Below are 21,431 nucleotides of genomic sequence, written 5' to 3'. Positions count from 1 at the left end.
ATGATTTTTCAGGGGTTTGTTTTGTGTTGAGTTTTGTTTTGTTTTGAAAAGTTGATGCCTCACAGTGCTGGTTTGTGTGTAATTCAAGGGAAATACCAGCCCTCATCTTGGCAAGTACAGCCTTTTGGGCACAAACCTCTAAGTTGTGGTGACAAGTAGAGTAGCAATGAGAAATTAAAATGTATATGTCTGATACATTCTTATATTTTCATTTGGGAAAGGCTCCTCCAAAAGCACCCGCTTTGGTAAGGAAGCAAGTGATTTCAGAAAGAAACATGTTAAAATCATCAGGCCATTCACTGTACCTGTTTTGGCAGTGAGTCTTTTTTCTTAGCCATTCATTTGCATAACCCTAGCTCCTTGTGACTGTTTTGTAGCCTTTTCTTTAGCAGATGTTTCCCCCCAGCACTAGTCATGGTGGCAGCTTGTGCAAGGTGGCAGGACTGGGTGAGTTTGGGGAGAGGGATGGAAGCTACAGGTCATAAATAAGTGTATTGTGTGTGATTGATGATATATGGAGCAAGTGTGGTTTAGCAAGATGAGCTTCCAGCTTTTCCTGCAGAAAGGGGATGCACACCTTTCTTTACTCTGGCACGTTTCTGTGAGATGATAGGAGGCAGGAAAGAAATGTAATTTCTACAGCCAAATTTCTGTGTGTTACTTTTTCATGTGTTCTTACTGACAGAAGGCTTGGGTGGGTGCCCTGCTGTCAGACTGTATAACCCAGCATTAGCTGGTCGTGAATCCATGCTTCATGTTCACAGGTAGTGCTTTTTTTTCTTAAAGACTGCTCGTGTGGGCAGTTACAAACACTGGTGGAATGAGCATGAGTCCCTGCATCTCCCTTTCCTCCCTCTGGTACTCAGTTTTCAGTAATTAGGGCATTTGTAGTTTGAAATTTGTAATTGTAACATTATCTGTGAGAAGTAAAGGGGGAAAAAAAACCTGCTAAAATAGGTAGCGCAGAATACACTAGATCTGCTTCAGATAAAGCTGACCATTACTGTGTACTATTCAACCAAGTGTTTGAAAGGATTAGTAGATACTGTATTTTAAGAGATTGGTTAGTGCTAGGAAGTAAGGCTGCCAGTGAAATCTTTATTCTAGAGTCCAAATGCAAAGATCTCTTATTAAAATTTATCCAGTTGTTTAGTTTTTCTTAACAGAGGGTTCATAGGTCACAGAAACAAGTGCAGTATGAAATTTCATACTCACTAGTCACCTGCTTTTAAAGAAAAATAGTTGTATTCCATCATTTCAGAAGACAACAGTTACTGCTTTTTGCTGTTAACATGCCTCAGTGTGTTTACATTTGTATTCTAAACTTTTTGGTTTTGTTTTGTTATTTTTATTTTTGGCAGTAGAAGCCCTTACAGGCTTCAAAGGATTTCACTGGCTTTCTTTCTAGCCACTTTTTCCTAAGAAAAGGTGACCATACCAGTGATGTGAGAAACCCTGTCTACAGCATTGCCTTGCAATTCATTAACACTGCTGCTTTGCCTCTGCTTGTCTTAGTTTCACTTTTTAGGCTCTCTTCTCCTCTTCACAGGAATCCCTGTTTTGGAGATTTTTTTAAATCAACTTGTCATCTGCCACATAAAGGAATGGGTGAAGGGAAAAGAGGGCTTTCTTATAAGAGAGCCTTGTTGTTCTCAATCCACTAAAAGTTGTCTCAGTTTCCTCTTCCTTAATCTCATTTTGCCCCTATTTCCGAACCTCCTCACCTTCGTGCTGGTGACTCCTCCCTCGCTGATCTTTGGGTTTGGACGAAGCTGGGAGGCGGGGTTAGATGCCAGAAGCGCTCAGTTATTACTTACACAGGGAAACTTCATCCTGTCTGACAAGTATACTATTCGTAGCCTTGAGGGATATACCTGAAGGGCACTGAGTTTCCACGCAGAATTTAAGTAGATTAGATTATGTATACATATTTGTTGTGACTTGGCGGGTATCCCAGTGCCCAAGGTCTTAAAACATATACTTTGCTATACTTGAGGCAAGCTCAACTGCATGTTTCAAAAGATGCTCTGGGGAGATGGCAGGCTGCTGTTTGGGGTCCACAGAGGTGTTATTCTCTCTAGATCTCGTACAACTCAGGAATTCTGACTACTGTTCTGTCTAGTCCTGTATTGTGTCTTGATATTAGGTGCTATCAGATACCTCAAGAAGTGGTATAACCATAAGATACAGAGGAGAAGATCCTCTCTTATTTAACTCTCTCCTGATTTGTATTTTGTCCTGGAAAAAGAAGGCTGCTATTATTTTTTCTTGAAGCCGTCTTGAAATCATATTGTAATTTTGGATGATCCATTTATCTATGTAAATCTTGTCAGTCTGACTGTAAGCTACTTTCTGGCAATTAATCTCACAGGCTAATACTTTGCTGTTAAAAAACAAGTTGTGGGTGTTTATTTGTTTAAAATTTGCTAGGCTGTGGCTTTGTTGAGTGTCTCTGTCATAAGAACAGATTAAACCTGTTACTCTGCATCTGAACAAGTTACTCTCCTGCCAATAATGTTAATAGTTTTATCTTGTTTTAAAAAAAAAAAGAAAAAACAACAAATCTACAAAGACACAAACATGAAAATGCAGCCCCAAACTTCAGGTGCTGTGGGTATGCTGGAGGGAACTGTGAAGTTAAAACAGCTGTATTTTATGAAATTCTGTTTGGTATGGCACTTTTCCTTATAAGGACCAATGACCAATTGTTTTGATTATTTAGAAGGAAAAAATTCCATGAGAACTGTTACTGAAAATGACTAACTTGGCATTTGTGATCTGTCGCTCTCTTACAACATTTGATGAAATACTGAATTTAAGATAGCTGAAACGTCCAGTTAGCTGCTCAGTGCTTCAGCTGTTCCTATGTGACCTATTTATTTCATTTTCTTGTAAACTACTAAATTGACAAATAAATACTCCTCCTTTTTGTAGTGGTGTCTTCTTGATATCCAGTCCTTTGTAACTAAAGAGCAGCCTGTGCATCTGATAGAAATCTCCAATACTCGGTTTGCAATGCACAGCAACCTACAGGCTTTGGCAGCTAGGAGCTGAAGTGATTCTTTGGGTTTTGCCACCAAAGCAGGGAAGCCTTGGAAGGAGGAGTGTGGCTCTGCAGCTGCTCACGGGTGGTGGAGGCTCTGGAAGAGCAAGGGAGTTAAGGCTGCACTTAAGAAACTAGGATTGAATGGGTCGTGTTGCAAGAGGAGGGAAGACTTGACAGAGAGGTAGGCTGGATTTGGTTACGTAGTTTTGTTTCTTTCTTTTAGCAAGAACTGGAAGTTGATAAAAATGTGTCCACTGATATGCCTTAGATATGAGCTGCTTTTCTCCAAGTTGCAGAGAGGGATGCAAGAGAGGTGGGATCAGGACTTAGCAGATCTGAAATGTACATATCCATCTGAACCATTCCTTTGGTGTCTTAGTGGCTTATGGAAGATGCTTGAATACAGTAATTACAAATCCATTTGTGTTATCTATTAGAGTAGTCTCTTAAAGGTAGAGGATGAGGAATAACTCATTGTGGGGATATTTCCTTCTTTTTTTTTTTTTCATTATAGTAGTATTCTTCCTATATGCTGAAAAAGATTTTTCTCTAACAAACAGAAACTGCATGCAAAATTCACTGCATTTTCCATTCTTTACTTGTGTTTTCCTTTTGTAAACACAGAAACATAGGATTCACTCAAGCAGACAATAGGTAGGATTGTCCCTTTGTGAACTTTAAGACGGATGAAGTGAGAAAGGATTTCTAGGCTGATGATTACTGAGAAATAATTAACAAGTCAAATTCACTGTGGCTTAGTCCACAGTAGGATGTTCCCTTGAACACAGTGCAGTTCCTCTTTCAGCATCGTGTGTCCGTGCTGAACTGAATTCCCAATGTTACATCACAAAGGACTACTTACTGTAGCAAATGCTTGTTGCGGTTAGGTGGGTTTCACTCAAGGTTTCTTTGGGTTGATTGCTTATAATGCACTGGAGTTTTTATTTCTTCCTACCTGACTCACTACCCATGCCCTGCTTTACTCAAAGATCGTTCTCAGTAGAGGTAGATGCTCCGTACATGTTGGCAGATAGGCAAGAGTGGTGCTTTTTGTGGTGAAGGTTGTAAGAAAGTTGGTTATAATAATCGATTAGTTTTCAAGAGTCTGCCAAGGCTCTGGTGGCCTCCAGAATATATATGAATCAGCACAAGAGACCACAAAGAATATAGCAGGACAAAGAAACTCTACAGGATTCTTGATCAGTGCCCTCATACGTGCTCAGGGCTGTGGTTTTGCAAGTGACACTACTGCCAAATCCAGGAGTGCATTATTTTTTTTCTCTCAGATGGTGCACAGTGCCACAACAGAGGCCTGAGGTAAATGGGTTTAAAAGAAAAAAAAAAAAGCAAAAACAAACCAGCAAAACAAAGTCAGTAGCCTCACCTATACCACAGTGTCCTCCTGGCCTGGGTCTGCTGCAAGGCACTGTGTCTCCTCAGCTGTGAACAATATCCAAGAAACGGCTACAGGATCCTGTGGAGGCTGCAGGAGGAAACTGATCCGGTAAGTATTGCATGCTCAATTGCACAGTAACTTCACAGGAGGGTTTAAACTGCTTTTTCTGGAGTGTCACTCCATCACTCAGGTAGCAGCCTTTCCCTTCCATTTAATTTAGCTATTCTCAGACTTATGTTAGACTCCTGTCTCATTTATTTTCTGTGAGCTCCTCATCCACACAGATGTGCTGTCATTCACTGACTACCTCTAAACTTCTGCACTCCAGCTATTGTCCCTCCATCCTTTCATTTCTCTTACTTTATCATTCAAGGTATCAGCCTTTACTGTCAGTATCCCCTACCCCTCTCCCTGGTCTTTGCTAAGCTAGCCTTGCCTACTTACCAGTCCAGCTCTTCAGAAGGACTTCTCAGAAACTTTATCAGCTCCCTGATACCTCCTTCCTCTCGTTCTCTGTGCTCTTGTACCCTCTGTGTAAAAGACCCATTTCACGAGGAATAGCATCAAGTTATCTTAGCTGCCCAGATCAGTTATCCTCACCATCCAAATCTTTGCAACTCTGTCCCATACCTACTTTGCCCTATTTGGAAAGCGTAGAGATCTCCAGAAGGAGAGTGCTGACCCTGCTCCATCGTATCACCATGGAGCTCACTGCCCATTCCCTGCCCTGGGGGCCCTGAGGCTGTGGGGAAGGCAGGGAGCAGCCCAGCCCAGTTAGATGCAGCAAGGAGCTGCCTGTCCCAGCTGAGCTGAAGCCATGGCCTGGCTCACCTCCATGCTCCCTGGAGCTCTGCTCCTCATGTTGGGTGCAAGTGGAGATAGTTTGAAGGCTGGAGGGAGCTATGTGTTCAGGGATGTGCACAGTCATAGAGAGTAGATGGTGGTGTATGAGACTGCTTCCTCCTGCTGCTACCTGCACCCCTGCCTGCGTGACATCCTTCAGCTTAACAAGTGTTGATTTGCCTTCTTCCCAGCCAGTGGCTGTCATATCTGTGCTACTGACTCGTGTTTTATAGTTTGTCCAGTACCTGACTTGACAATTGCAAGAGCTCTTGATCACACTTTTTGATGCTTTGGCATTTTTTTTTTTCTTCATTCTTGTCCCCCTCAGTGAAATGTCATCTTCTGATCAGTCTTACTTCAAAGCTTTAATGATATATTTCTTTGCTGTGCCAAGTCCCAGACATGATTCACACTTTTCTGCCTCCTTTCTCTGCTGATTTGATCTCTTATTTCTTCCTCACTAATCACAGCCTTCCCCAGCTTTGGTTATGCTGCCCCCCTGCTCCAGACCTTAGTCATGCTCAGACTGTTTATTCATCCTAGAGCAGTCTCAAATACAAAGCTGTGCTGTTGTGGAGTTTCATTACCGTGCTCAATCTTCACTCCAGATGAAGTACACAAAGCTTGGATTTTTTATTGTGTTGCTGTTCTAAATCTTCTGTGTAGTAGAATGAGTTTGTTTAGATCTAAAAGCTGTAACAGAAATTTCTTATATTCACAGTGTATTTTACAGTAATTTTCAGGAGCAATAAAAAGGGTGAAAATAGTGTGTAAGAGAGAAGTTTGACACAAAAAGTGCGAGTAAAAGAGATGTCAGGTTGTTGGTTTTGGGGTGTTTTTTTCCTCTCTAAGGAAATGCTCCTCTAACACTCCTGGATGAAGCTTATTGATAGGTAATCTTGCAGTGCATTATCACAATTTTCCTGTTGTCTTTATAAATGATGTCCTTAAGTCTCCCAGGAACTTGTTAGGGAGTGCTGTCCTTCAGCATAAGGACAGCTAGTTTCCCATGTACGCAGCTAAATATGTAATGTGTATTAGTTTTTTCTTTAAAAACAAAACCCCAACAAACAACCAAAAGCAGAGCCCTTTATACTCAAATTCCATATCCAACAGTGTCTGACCATTTCAAGTTTTGAAACAATAGCAACCAATCATTACGTGTGTCTCAGAAAAACCTACAACAGCATATGTAGTATGTGGAAGTACAGTAATTTCACGAATACAAGCCGCACCATTTTGACTAAAATTTTGCTCCCACACCAGAAATGCGGCTAACAGTCAGGAGCGGCCAATATGTGTATAGTTTTCTGACATTTCCAAGCCCAGAAGTGGAAACCGAGGTGCCGAGTCGAGCAACCGGCCAGTAAAAGCCGGGATTTCGCGATTGTTACAGATTGTTACCCTGTTGTGCCGCGGGTGGAGCCTGGCTCCCTGCAGGCAGCACGGGGGGCGGGGAGAGGCGGGAGAGCTCCCTCCTTCCCTCCTCTCCCGCAGCCCAGGGGAGAGATGGGGGGGCCCTGTGCTGCCATCCCCGCGGCCCGTGGGGTAAGCAGGGGGCTCCTACCTGCCTGCCGTGGGAGGAGCAGGCAGGCTCCATCCCCGCCTGCCACCATGGGAGCGGGGGTGCTCCGTCCCTGCCTGCCACCACGGGGCAGCGCCGACCCGGGGTGACCGAGCCCAGTGGCAGCGGCGGCCGGCCACGAGCAGCCCCACCGAGCTGGGCCACCTGGCCCCTTCGGCAGCCCCGAGCGGGCCGAGCCTGCACAGCCTTAGTCGAGCCAGTAACCCCCGCCATGCCGCGATTCTGTTACTATTTGGCAATTTTGTTGCACGTGGGTCCTCGCTGCGAACGACAGAGCGGCTTATACTCAGGTGTGGCTTATTTATGGACAAAGAACGAATTATTTGCCAACACCCAGAGATGCGGCTTATTGTCCGTGCAGCTTGTATTCGTGAAATTACTGTAATTTGGAAAGCATCTTGCAGTTTTGAAGGGCACACGGTGAAAAGAGAAACTGGGAGAAAAGAATCTAAATGTGGTCATGAGGGAAGAAACTAGTTAGCAGCATTAAAACAGACTTTGTAATGGGTGGGGTGGCTAGTAGCATCTTTATTTTTTCTGATTTCTCTTAGCACATAAAAAGCTTCAGCCCATATGAAGAGGGGAATTAGTAGCTAAAAGATAGCCATCAGATTTCAGAAGATAAACAAAAGGTGGATCTGAACCTTGAAATTCTCAGCTCAGCAAAGGCAGAGTGGTGAAAGGAGGGTTTCCTGAAGAGCCCCCAGAAGACTGTGATGGATTATGCATTTCTGGAAAGGGTACAAGAGACAGGCATTGGTGCAAAGGTGCTAAACCTAAACAGTTCTAACAAAACACTAGTCAAGCATTTTATCTCCAACACCCTGCAAAACATAGAAGGTATTTCAGGTTGACACCACTACGTCAGTTGAGCAGAAATGTTTCCTGACTACTCTGACTCTTGCGTATACCATCTAGGGGAGCACTGTGCAAGACTTGCTTTGTTTTTAAGGACATTATTTTTCACTGAAAAAAATTCACAATCACCTAAATCAGTAAATAAATTCATTTGTCTAAACACCTGTCTGAAAAATTAATTGAACACTCAACTATTGTAAAATTAATCTCTTCACAACTTTTTAAAAATAAAATTACAGTAATTTCACTAATACAAGCCGCACCATTTTGACTAAAATTTTGCTCCCACACCAGAAATGCAGCTTATACTCAGGAGCGGCTAATATGTGAATAATTTTCTGACATTTCCAACCCCAGAAGCGCCAGCCAGGGTGCCAAGCCGAGCACCTGCCAGTAAAACCCAGGATTTCGTGATTGTTACAAATTGGTTACTGTGTTGCGCAGCGGGTGGTGCCTGCTCAGCGCCGGCAGTGTGGGGGGAGGGAGGGAGGCAGGGGAGTTCCCTCCTTCAGGCAGGGGAGAGGCAGGGGGCTCTGTGCTGACATCCCCACAGCTCGGGGAGGAGGTGGGGGCTCCGTGCTGCCATCCCTGCAGCACATGGGGTAAGCGGGGGGCTCCAGCCCCCGCCTGCCGTGGCAGGAGCAGACTCCGTCCCTGCCGGCCATGGGAGTGGAGGGAGCTCCATCCCTGCCTGCCACCACGGGGCAGCGCCGGGCCGGGGCGAGCGAGCCCAGAGGCGGCGGCCAGCCCCGAGCGGCCCCACCAAGCTGGGCCACCTGGCCCCGTCGGCAGCCTTGAGCGGGCCGAGTTTGCACAGCCTTAGCCAAGCCAGTAACCCCCGCCGTGCCGCGATTCTGTTACTATTTGGCAATTTTGTTGCACGCGGGTCCTCGTTGCGAACGACAGAGCGGCTTATACTGAGGTGCGGCTTATTTATGGACAAAGAACGAAATATTTGCCAACACCCAGAGATGCGGCTTATAGTCCATGCGGCTTGTATTCGTGAAATTACTGTAAACTAAACTTACCTTTTTGATTGCAAATTTTTTACTAGCCTAGAGCTAGCAAAAGGAGCTCAAGCGCCTTGTTGGAGAGCTCTTTAGAGGAAGACATTCTCCGGGATTCACAAAAGTATCTCTATTTCATGTTTCCATCTGCCCTCCAGGATTTTTTTCCCATAACGTGCATGAAACATTGATGCATACCATACAGTCATAAGACTATTTTTATTCCATCTTTTTTGTCACCATCTTCCTTCCACCTTTCTGGAAGCCTGCCCTACTAGCAGTTTGCAGCTGTTCAAGGCAAAGTCTTGCATGTGTTTTTCTCACGTCACTTAATGTAGGCTTGAAATCAGGGAAGTAGAGTCTACTAAGTTGCTTTAAAAAAAGAGAGCTTGTAAGTGGCCTGGTGTCTTAGACTGTGGAGAATAAAATTTAAATTTCGGACATCAGGGTCTTTAATTGTAGATCACCCAGTGTTGGTGAATGCTTACTGTGTTAAACTGTGTCCAGCAAGACTGAGAAAGTATTAAGGCAGTATGTTTGGATGTGGAGCTGGGACAGAGTAGAACAACACATATGCATTTCACAACCTGTTTCTGTGACAGCAGGGAATCCTATCCCTGTCCCTTGACATGACATGGAGAAACCTTGTGCTACTGTCAGCCTTCCTGACTTTGTTGTCCTGCCAATAACAAGATAATTACCTTGTGATTTAATGGTAAAGTTGTTTGGTGACCACATTGGTACGACATTCCATCAGACTGACCGGAGCTCCCAAAATGGTTTTCTGTTGGTGCAGCTCCAGGGCAAAATCTGTCTGGACTTCTAGCAGATTCTGGCTTTGCTCCCTGAAACTGATCCAGTTGTTGCTGCCGGTCACCTGAATCCGAATATTGTAATCCAGGTGGCTATTCCAGATACTAACTGCCTGCCTTATCTCCCACTGCAATGTTCAGTTGTGTAGCTCTAAATTATGCATGACTGCTTTTAGTTGTTCACTAATCTGGCATCGAATCTCAGAATTCTTATGCATTGAGATGTGCATCCCAAATTGCATTGCACGACATCACAGTGCTCTGGAGCAGAATACTCAACATGCCAAATGGGAAATGGGAACAAATGTGCAGCTATGTACTTACCTCATTCACAAGGATGCTCTCGTACCAGCAGGGCTTGTGGGGGTTCTGACAAGTCACTCTAGTCAGAGTAAGCTGTTTAGGTGTGTGCTAACAGCATTGCTTAAATCTGGTACATGAACAGAGTCAGAAATACAGTCAGTGTCTCTGCTGTGTAGCTTCAGAAAGGCTCACTGGTTACAGCTTTGAAGAGGGATTTGCTTTGGTATTACCTTAAGTATTCTGCATTTTCACTTAACCTTCCCTAAGGCTTTTGTGTTTTAGCTCGTAAGGTCGTTGATACCATCATCCAGCATCACAATTGTAGCAGTAGTAGCAAAAGCAATGGCTTTTGTGGCTAAATGTATCACGTTCTATTTACTGTAAAGCTACAATTAATCTAGGAAGTTTTTTCTGTTCAGATAGAGCAGCAGTTCTGTTGACTGTAGGTTGTATTGGAAGTGACTGCTAGAATATCAGTCACTCTTTCTTGCTTGTTGCCTTTCTTTGAGGGCTGGGATCAGAGGCTGAGGAAACAGGGCAAACAGGATCAGCATTTTGGCTGGAATAGCTGCAGTAAATAATGTGGTTAAAAAAACCTCCAAGGTTGCAAAAAAGCAGTGCTAAACCCCATCACAGCTTTTGCCCCCAGGCAATGTTGTTTAGGTGGTGTGACTCAGGGTAGGACTGGACTTCTGCTACAGACTTTGCACTACTGCATGGTTGGCACCTATACCCAGGATATGGTGTTAAGTAGTGGGGAGACTACCCTGTCTCTCAGTCACCTTATATCTGTCCTGCATGAGTTGTCTTTTTTTTCCAAAATTGGTCTTTACAACCATCTACTGTAGCATCATGAGGAAAACAAGCTCCTGTGAAAGGCCTTGTCTTAGCACAGTCCTTGCAGCTTCTATGAGGTATTGTGATTTTTTTTCAACCACCAACTTGCCCCTCTTATTTGAGCTTGTGTTAACTACCTTTTGCTTGAATGATAGCTAAAACTATTAAAAATATCTTTAGTTATGATTTGTTAGGTGAGTGTCTCAAAAAGCCAAACTTGTAACACCTATCTAATCTATTTGTGCTCCCTGACCTAATTATGTTGTCTAAATGGTACATGCTCAAGTATTCAGGTTCAGAAAAATCTTCTGAAATGCAAGTATGGAAAATCATGGTTTCAGGAGGAGTCTGGGCCAGGCAGACTTGTACCAGGCAAATCTGGAATCTGTTGGTAGACGCTGTAATAAAGCATAGCATTGGTGGCCAACTGCATAGAAATGATAATTTGAGAAGAGTTGAAGAAACATTTGTGAGGAAGTCCCGTCTTGGGGAGTTGAAGGCACCAGCAAGAAGTAAAGATGTTCTGGTTCAAAAATCAAAGTGAACTTTATCAAAAAGACTTTTTAAGGCAACTAAGATGATGTAAGAGGGTAGGTCTTTGCACAAGTAAACGACAGTTTGAGAGGTACAATCAAAGGGTAGAAGGTCAGTTCTCAGTTAAAGGAGGGTCCCAGTTAAATTCCACAGAGATCTGTGGAACATGTTTGTGAATGGTATCAGTAAGGGGATGAACAGGTGGATGAGGAACTTTGCTGTGAAGAAGAGAGCTAGCTGTGGAAAGCACTGGAAGGACATTAAAGTGTTGAGGACTGTGCAACAAAATGGGTGATAAGATTCAGTGTAGATAAATTATGATGATAACTAAGAAGCATAACTGGGCAGAAAATCCCCGTTATCTATTAGATTATGAGTTTGAGCTGAGTATTGCCACTGAGGAGTAAGACTTGGGAATTGTGATTGATGACCTCGTGAGTGCATGAACTCATTGGTCACCAAAACACAATTCAAATATTAGAGTAAAAATGTACAAAATAATTTTGAGAATGTCATTACAAGAGTGTACATTCGAGTTGTTTCCAAATGCTGTGTGTATTTTTGGAGCCTTGAAGGTTTGTTAGAACTGGAAGAAGCTTAGAGAAGGTCAGTAAGGATGATGAGCTACATGGAGTGGCTTCCATTAAAGAACATTTCTGTAAAGTGGAACTTTGGTCTGGGAAAGTAATTAATTGAGGGCAGTGTTGTGGACATCTGCAGAGGAAGGAAGATGAAGACTAACCACTGCCTTTTAAAACAGAAGTGTGGACAGTTAGGAGGGAAGGCATATTCAGAGCCTTCAAAAAGAAGAGTTCTCCATGAAATCAGCAGTGGAGAGACCTGTGGGATGACTTGTCAAACATATGTTGTAGATATTATAAAAAATGTCTCCTGGTTTCCAGGAGAACTGTGGACTATTGCTTGGAAGGGCAGTGTGCTCCAAGTTGCTAAACAGAAACCACATATGGTTCAGAAATTCCCTGACATCAAAGGAGTGGGTGGTCAGAAGAGAATCAGAGAAATATCACACGTCTGTGACTTGTTCTGTACTTTTGGCTATTACTGAAGATAGAATACTGGCCTAGATGCAGCATTAGTCTTGCCCGCACACCCATGGTCATTTTAAGGTGTCTTGTGACAAAGGAAAATACTTTTCCTTAAAAATATCAAATTAGTTCCTGACATATTAGTGTATAATCTGATACACCTTTAGGTTGTGTGTTGTGCTTGCATGTGCTTCTACAGGATTTGCTTTTGCATTTTATTATAAAAATAGCATGGGCCTATATGCAGATTAAATAGACCAAAGTTTGTGTTCACAAAAGCATCATCACTTTAAAAATGGGTGCAGATTATTCTTGAGGAGGAGGGCTGGTGGTGGTGGTGGTGTGATTCCAAAACACATGAAAACACTTCCGCAGGTTTTAAAAATTCTAACAGTAATTACACTAACAGTGTTATTTGTATCACAGTCTCTCCAAAATTTTTAGAAAAACATCTATACAGTGCCATAGAGATTCTTAAAAAGTCTATAAAACCACAATCATCAGATGGATTAGCTCCAGGCAGCTCTTGTTTCCTTTAATTTAGTGTATAACCAGGAATCGTTTGGAACATTTAGTAACCAAAACTGAGCTCTCAAGATTTAAAGTGGACCTAAGTAATCTGAAACATGGAATGCCCACAAAGAGATGCTGGATGGTATTGTGATTTTTTTTTCCTTTAAATTACAGACTATTAGGTCATGCTAAAATAAACATTAGTAAGTTCATGTTCTACTTTTCCAGAAACTTAAGGGGGAAAAAAAGGGCAAGCATGATAGAATTTTTGTTTTATATTCTGAAAAAAAGTTATGTAATCCTCTTTCTAGTGTAGCATATTATAAGAATGAGTTACTTTCTAAAATTAAAAGCTGGTTGTCAAAATTTCATGACTGTAGTACAGCTCTCAGAATTGCATAGAATTGTGACAATGAAAAAAACACATTAAACTTAATAGTTGTATCTATATAAATGCCTATTCTGTCCCACAGGAGTCTAGTGGGATTTTTCCTCCAAGTGCTTGCTTTGCTAATTAATAAAAAATACGTATATTTAACAGATGTTTAATACTGAAATCTGTGTATTTGCTGCCCACAAGAAAAGAAATGTGTCTAATAATTTCAGTGCATTTGTTTCCATTGCTACCCAAATTTCAGACTGGTTTGATGGGATTTGGATTTTTTTCTCCTCAACTGCCTGCAGTTTCTGTAGGCTTCTCTGTTTTGTTGATGTTAAAAAAAAAAAACCAACAAAACAGCAAAGCCTTAAATAAAATCTAGCATTGATGAATCTTGTCTTTTTCTGTCTTCTATATTATATTCTTTGCAGCATGATAACCATTCTGCACACAGTAGGTATTAGTAATGTGCTGCTGCTAACAGTAGACTACAATGGTTTGCCTGGTTTTAGTTTCAGTGGTTATGTTATTTCATTGTGTTCTAGATGTTAGGCTGTTTCCCTGAGGGGTGAACTCTTATGTGTTATTATCTCTAAGTCATTCTTATGTTTATATCTAAGATCGCTGGAGAGATATTTTCAATGTTTTGCCCACATCATTCCATTTTCCTGCAGCAGCTTTCGCAGGCAGTTCTCCTGCTGCATGCCTGGATTTGGGGATTTGGCTGTGTCTCCCTGCAGCCTGTGCATGCTCTCACTGCTGTCCTACCACACTCCCTCAGCCACCCCTCTGCACTGTAGGCTAGAGCTTGAATCCTTGGAGCAGGATTTCCCTGAATTGAGCTCTGTGCTATAAGCAGGTCCTGAAGTTTGAGATAAGATAAATAACAGTCTTGTATATATTTTTTAAAAACCCACACAGCAAAACTATCTGTTCTTTTGTGATTAGTTTGCATTTATGTGCGTGCTCCCTTTACATGAAGCACCACTGTACCATAGGGCCAGTGCCTACATCTTTGAATGGTTATTTGCAAAACCTGTTGTCTGAAAATGCAGAAGGCCAAGTGGCATCACCCACCTGTCAATGCCTTCTCTTCCCACTAGAGCCTCAGTGTTGGATCCCTTTGTCTTTTCACATCTGTCTGTCAGCTTATGAGAAGAGCTATAAATGCCTGGCTGATTCCAAGCTCTCAGGTAGGGTACTTGCCAGCTCTCCCCTCTCACTGCCTGCCATACAAAAAACCAAAGTGCCAGAGACTGGACTCTGGGGGTCAAGATCTGTCCCTCCTGCGGTTGGCAGGGTCTTATTTTTAGACAGTTGTGCCAGGTGTCTGTACATGTGACTTGCTGTTCAAATCTCTTCCAAATTACACAAAAAAAGCAGACAGAAAATTAAATTTCACTTTGTGAAAGTGCAGGTGTGAACGTCTCCTGGCCTAGTCAGACTTCATGGCCAAACTCACTTTCTGGTTGCCTCACCCTAGCAATGCCCATTCTTCCTCCGTTCTGTTCTCCAGCATCAATGCCTCAGCTTGAGTTTCCAGATGTAGAACCACAGAGAGACCTTCATTGACCCTTCCCCTCTCCACCCCTATTCAGCCAGGAACAAATGGAGGAGGATCAACATTTTCCTACCAAAGCCAGGATTCTCTTTCTAAATATGGGCAAAGGTGAGCAGGCTCCCTCAGCTGTCTCTTTTTATAAGTGACATGCTGTTCAAATAAATGCAAATCAAACGGCCTGCCAAGCACAAACAGGGATGTAGACCCCTGAATCAATCAGAAGACTTGATTTTAATTCAATTTGGACAAAGGCACCCCTAAAGTCATCAAAACTTCAACATCTTTGCATGGATTTTTCTTACCTGCTTGACTGTTTCCGTTGGTGGGATCAGCTTCTCCATCTGAGATCCTCCCTTATGGAAAGTTAATTCTCTCTACAAGGCCACAGGTGGGAAGCTGGATCTTCTGCTGCCTGCAGCTACTCTGAGTTGAAGCTTCTGCTGCAAAAAATCCAGTGTTTTTCTACAGAGCCGGTCACACCTCCTGCTGTGTCTCTGAGGCGAGTACAAGTGTGCAGTAGGCACGTTGATCCTTGTTGATCCAGGAAGGGTGTCTGAGCCTTGCAGGGCTGCAGGTCCTGGCATGCTGTCCTGGAGCAGTGCAGGCACTTTCCCACTTCTGCCCTCAGCCCCTTCCAAAAGCAGTATCAGCAGGAGGATTAAATCTGTTCCCCTGCAAAATGGAATTGCCTAGTGAGAGGCTTGTGTCTAAACCCACAGCACAGGGAAAGCTAGAGAAGGCGACACGGTGCTCCTTCTTTGGTTGCCCTAACGTGGGATTCCTTCATCTTCAGGAGCTCTGACAACATTTGTGCCATTTTTAGAGCCCCAGCTGAAGGGGGTGAGGTTTGTAGTTGGAGCCATCGAACAGCTTGGATTGGAAAGGACTTTAAAGATCATCTACTACCAGCCCTCATGACATGGGCAGGGACACCTTCCACTAGACCAAGTTGCTCAAAGCTCTGTCCAATCTGTCCCCTTGAACACTTCCAGGGATGGGGCATTCACAGCTTCTCTGGGCAACCTGTTCCAGTGACTGCCTCTCTGCAACTGGAGGTGCTACCTGACACTCATTTTGGCTCTTCTGAGCCACAGTGAGTAGATACACCAGCTGTCTCTTGCTGATGATTTCACCAGCTCAGCTCCCTCTGCTATCCTTGATTGCTTCAATTTCATTTGTCAGCACTTTTTGCTCAGGTGACAGCTTGTCGGTGCTTTGCCAGTGCTCTGTAGACTATTAGTCACCTGGTACAGAAAAGAGGTAAAATCATTACTTAGGATATGGTAATGGTGGCTCTTCCAGGTGCATGGGCGGTAGAAGCACCAAAAGTCATCTATGGTCCTTTACTCTGAATTGGTCTTTGCTGTTGGCAAACCCAAGAGAGGTTGGACTGGGGCATCCTGAGATTAGTTTGTTCCATTACCACCCTGAGCATTAGCAACTCCTTGCTCCCTTGGGTTGGGCTTGTTGTTCATCCTCTTTGTCCCTCAGCTGGGATGCCAGTCGGTGTTTCAACTTTCCAAACCACACACCACAGTTCCAGCTAGGACATCAGCTCTTGCCCATGTATTCCTCTCCCATGCCCCTTCTCCCTTTGATCAGCCACAGCAAACCTTGCCAGCTCAGTTGCCATCACACCTAAACCCCTGAGGTGGGAGCGCAGGTGTGGGAGCAGCAGGAGAGAGGGAGGCTGCCACCTGCCAAAGCAGCGCGTTGTGCGATGGGATTTGTGCCACGGTGTGAGTGAGGAGCAGAGGTGGGAGCTGCCACTGCTGCTGGCCGTGCTAGGTGGGGCAGTGGGGAGCCTGGCACTGCTGGGGACTCCTTTGCCTGGTGCAGAGCTGGGAGGGTTCACAGGCACAGCCTGCATGGACATAGCTGACTTCAGAGAACTTGGTTCTGTCCGTGTGAGTACGTGCTCACCTGGGATCTGTGCGGACAGCACTTCTTAAAGAATCAGTTTCCGTAGGGTAAGTAACCACTTTCCATTTTGTTTCCTTAAAGAAATATTTTAAACCCACTATGACTCTAATGCTATTAACTCCTTACTGAGTTCTACCATTATTGTGATTCTGATATTTCTAGGACCCTTCCTTTGGTTTAACACTGACTGATTTCAGGAACTGAAGCTAGATTTGCTATTTATATAAAAGGCAAAATGACAAATACTGTGTTCTCAGTACTGTGTTCTCACTATTGCTCTTTTATTTTGAAAGAAAATAACCGTGAAACTGTTGTTTTCCTTTACTGTGCTTGAACCCTCTTAAGTATGAAACGCAAGTTAGGAGGAGGATTACTGGTTATATTTCTGTATTCTCTTCATTACCCTTTTAGTTGAAATATCAAATGTTTTAAAATATTTTGAAGTGTAACAATTTGGTCAGGTGTTTAAATAGGAACTGTGAATTTGGAAAGAAAATGGTTACTTTTTTAATATTGAAAAGGAATAGGTTGTTTTACATTTGTATTTTATTTATCTTCCACATAAGGGTTTTGGAGCACTTTTTTGGATTGAAATTCAAATATTATCTAACCTGGAATTATCAGGGCATTTGGAGACTTAGCAAAATTAGTGCTTCACAAATTCTGGAAGATCTGGTAAATTGTAAGAATTCTAACAATTCTGACAAATTAGAGATGTCATGTTTTGTTGCAAGTACCCAAGTGGGCTTTGGGCACATGCATGTGACAGTGCATTTTGCTGTGTGATGCTTCTCTGCTTCATGTGGAGAGTACTTTGAACTTTGTTACTCATTAAAAATTCTTCCTACCACATCTAGATGAAAAGCTTATAACAAAGAGAATGGTACATCTTTGTCCAGTATTATGTCTCAGACACTTTCTAATACCAAAACTTCTGAGAAAGGTGGTCTAGAAATCAGCATTATCATGGACAACTTTTGTCTTCTCTGCATAAGGAAAAATCTTTTATCCTATAGCATGCTTATTGTTGTAAAGCACAGGAATTATTTTATCTTTTCACCTAATCCTGTCAAATGGAGTAAATGTTTTCATTATTTATACAAATGTAGCCCCTTTTGTGTGTACATAATTTAGATCCCACTAATTGTAGGTGTAGCATTGCCCTCACCTGGATCACTGCATTGTGATTTTGCTGTACTTGTAAGGTATGAATGAATGAGATTATCTGACTGTCCTCCTTCATTCTCCTCAGCATTTTAGCTACATCTCGTGTTTATCTTGTTTATTTATTTGTTCAGTTGCTTCATTTTCCCCTGATTCCATAGCCCTTCCCTGTCTGTAGTGGCCTGTCTCTGAGGGCATCTGCTTTTTGCTAGAGCAGCTTTAGGCGTGTCGTGAGCATTGAGGACTATAAACGTTTAAGAGAAAGTTAAATACCACTGAGAGGACTTTATAATATTTTAACAGGATTTGTTGGGGTTTTTTTTCCAAACAGGAAATAATCTGTAAATGTGAACAGTGAAGGAACTAAGTCCATGAGGACTTAATCCATTACATTTATGTGTCTGTCTTAAATATTGTCTACTTAACAATAGTAGTACATTAGTAGAAACATCTGGGGAATGAAACTCTTCCTTTGTGACAGTGGAAGATACTGAGATGGGCATTGCAAGGGAATGGATTTATAAGGGTCATGCTGGGAGAGGAGGTAAGGAGTCACCAGTGTTTTCTCCCTTAAACAAGATGATTTTGGGACCCCAAAAAGTGGAGGTGAGGGTTGTGCTCATTTGCACGTTGAAAACAGAACTTTAAGTGCTGGTTTCTGCCTCCTGCCTGTATGTACAAAGCCCCACATAAATGTTCCTCAGCCATCAGAGAGCTTCAGTCGGTTGCTGTGAAGCACTTTTGACATTAAATAGGTGTTTAGGGACACCTGTTTGCTCACATTCATGCTCACCAACAGAGGATGCTGGGGCTGTGCAGAGCTGAACTCTGTGTCAAATGGTTTCTGGAATGAATGGCAAACCAGAAGGGAAAATCGTTTGTGTGGGGGGAAATGTTGCATTACTACAGGGCTTCTGCCAAACCTGCTGTGGGGTATGAGCACTGTATAGGGCTTTGCCCTTACACATCTGGAAGAATTGGACAGGATGAACCTCCCCATTACAGTGAGGCACTGAACATGTTTTCTGTGTATACCTGTGTCATCCAGAAGGCCTTCTAGCAAGAAAAGGAAGACTTGCTGCAGATTTACTAAAGGATGATAGCATGGGAAAGGGAGATATAAGGGAAATTCCAAAAAGGCCCTCTCAATTTGCTCAGGCATACCTAGACTTGCCCTCCTTTGGGATTTACCTGTAGCATGTTCATCATTAAGAGGTTTTATTATTTTTTTAAAATTAATTTTATTTTCCTTTGCAGGTCACCTTTTAAGCTGCTATTTCCTGTATAATTAAGCAGAATGAAGGCATTAGGTTCTAGTAAAGTTGGGCCTAATCCAGAATCTTCTCTTATTCAGTCCTTTCTGAGTAAGAAACTCAAGTCTGGGCCCAGCATTTCACATGTTTTGCTGTTACATCTAAATTATTTGTGGTCTGTGGATTTTTTTTCAACTTTATAAAAACTCCTTTGCTTTTGTCTAATTTTATCTCTTTATGTGTCACTGTCCAGCATAGCATTAGTTCAAATTATGTAAGTATTCTGCAAATTGAAGTGCATAATTGCTACTGATAATGCAAGAATGATTCCTACAGTTTATAATTAACAGTATATAATGTTCTGTGCATGGGTTGGATCTGTCCCTTTTAACTTTTCCTTTCCAATTCTTTCCAATCCCTGGTCTTGCCGCATCACAGCCTTTATGAATGCACTGGTTTCGCTGGAGTCTAGTCCGTTGTTCCTTTTGTTTTTCAGACCAGTAAAAATGGGAAGTACTGGATTCTGGTTTCCTCCAAGAAGAGTCAGCGGAACTGGTTAAGACCAAAATCTGAGGACTTTAGTGGGCAAACATCAGGTGTGCATTGAACAGAGGCTGCTTTAATCTTGTTTTAAGTATATATTTCTTTAAAAATAGTATTACATATAATATAATTTGTGTAATGTGTTTGTTATATTTGATACCACATATAATCATTCATCCTGCAGTTGAGAAAGAACCAGTAAGAATGTGGATTTTAAGTGATAATATGTTGAGACACAAGCAGGCAATTTTACTCATAAAATTCTTTCAGCTGGTCTTTGGAAAAATTAATATTTGAGGATCAGTGGTTTTTTAAAGTTTTATCTCCATTGCTCAGTCTATATATCCACACCCAAAAAAAAGGGAAAAAAGTGGTTATTTGCTATTCAGAGATCAGTACTGACATTCTTAATTGCCTCACCTATTGAGAAGTGATACTGAGATAATAGTGCATATGTGGTTTTTAATAAAATGTTGTCATTGTTAAAGATTGGATCCACATTATATTTGTTCTAATGATGCATTTTTAAGGACATTTAAACACAGTTCAAAGTCAGCTTAATTAGTTTTGATTGTAGAGAAACAAAACCTGAATTCTTCGTCCCTGTGAATGTTCTGACTGGTACAGAAGTTAGGTTACCTGAAATTTTGTAGAAGATAATAGTAATGATATATTGGCCTGAATATAGGATAATCTCCAGCCTGAGGTGTGATCTTTGCATTGAGAAAAGGAATGAGAAGTTGTCAGATGTTAATTTGTTAAGCTGTTTCACAACAAAGGATGCTTCTGACATCACATCAGATTCTGCAGAGCACCTGTCTGCATGGCCTCATATCCTGCATCTCCCCAGCCTGATGCACGTTCAGTTGCTTCCCATCCACCCCAGTGTTACCAGCTCACCCCTATCTTCATGTCCTTAGATATTCCCAATGCCTATGCAGCACTCCCTGAGCCTCCCTAGCCCCACACTCCCAAACAGGTTCTGTCCAGTCTCTCTCCCTGTGATGGCTCATCCTCCTCCCCTGTATCTTTTCTGCTGTCCCCGCTTCTCTTGTCACTGCCTGGGCACAGAGTCTACTTGCTACTGAGCTCTGGAGCCAGCATGGCTGAAGTAATGCCACTATCATGCAGCAGACTGTGGAGGCTGTTCCCTTGCCTTTTCTGCTAATCCTGCCTGCCCTGTCTCAGGCTAGGTATGGATTTGGCATGGGGGCGAGAGGGACTGGATCCCTTGTACCCCCTTGGGGCTGTAAGTGCCCTGGCCATGCAGTGAGGGCTGTGACTGCTGTGCTCTCAGCTCTGTGTGGTGAGTCTCATGCTGGTGCCTGTGTGGTATAAAAGTACTCCGCGCAAGTGTAGGTCAGGTTGGATTTTTTTCTCCCCTCTGAACTTCATTTGTCAGGAGAGATTAGACTAAAGCAAAATTTCATTCTACATTCAGGCCAATATGCATTAAAGACCAGTGTGTTCACTTACAGAAGAACAAAATTAATTTTATTACTGGATTCTGATTAAAGCCTATATTAAAAAAACACCTTTCAGTCCACAGATATATCACAACTTTGATGTTAATCAGACTCTCCTTTTGAATACATTGGTGGCTTCATTGAAGTCTTTGAAACTGGTCTTCATTTACTTCTATTGAGGAAAATTACTACTCCTAGGTCTCCAAACACCTAAACTGTTCCTTGTGAACTAGTGTTCTAGTGAACTAGTGAACTAGATTGTTATTATGAACAGAAAGTAAAATTAAGCTGATACTTTGAAAACCTGTGAATTTTCCCACTCATGGAACTGATGTCTCCAGGCTTCATCCCACGAGTGGAAA

The 21,431-nt window shown here is 42.5% G+C and overlaps 1 protein-coding gene across 3 annotated transcripts in view; it reads left to right on the top strand.

The window, feature by feature from the left end:
* The window catches only part of PLAG1 (PLAG1 zinc finger), a 53,431-nt gene that overhangs the window by 22,758 nt on the left and 9,242 nt on the right, over positions 1–21,431 (top strand). For all 3 annotated transcript variants that reach the window (XM_033075836.1, XM_033075821.1, XM_033075828.2), the window contains exon 2: positions 19,557–19,656. The gene's annotated coding sequence lies outside the window, so the exon portion shown is untranslated. The remainder of the gene's footprint in view (positions 1–19,556; positions 19,657–21,431) is intronic.

Source organism: Catharus ustulatus, chromosome 1, assembly GCF_009819885.2.
Source record: "Catharus ustulatus isolate bCatUst1 chromosome 1, bCatUst1.pri.v2, whole genome shotgun sequence".
Taxonomy (NCBI): Eukaryota; Metazoa; Chordata; class Aves; order Passeriformes; family Turdidae; genus Catharus; species Catharus ustulatus.
Note: the sequence above shows the minus strand (reverse complement) of the source record. Positions and strands in the feature narration are given on the sequence as shown.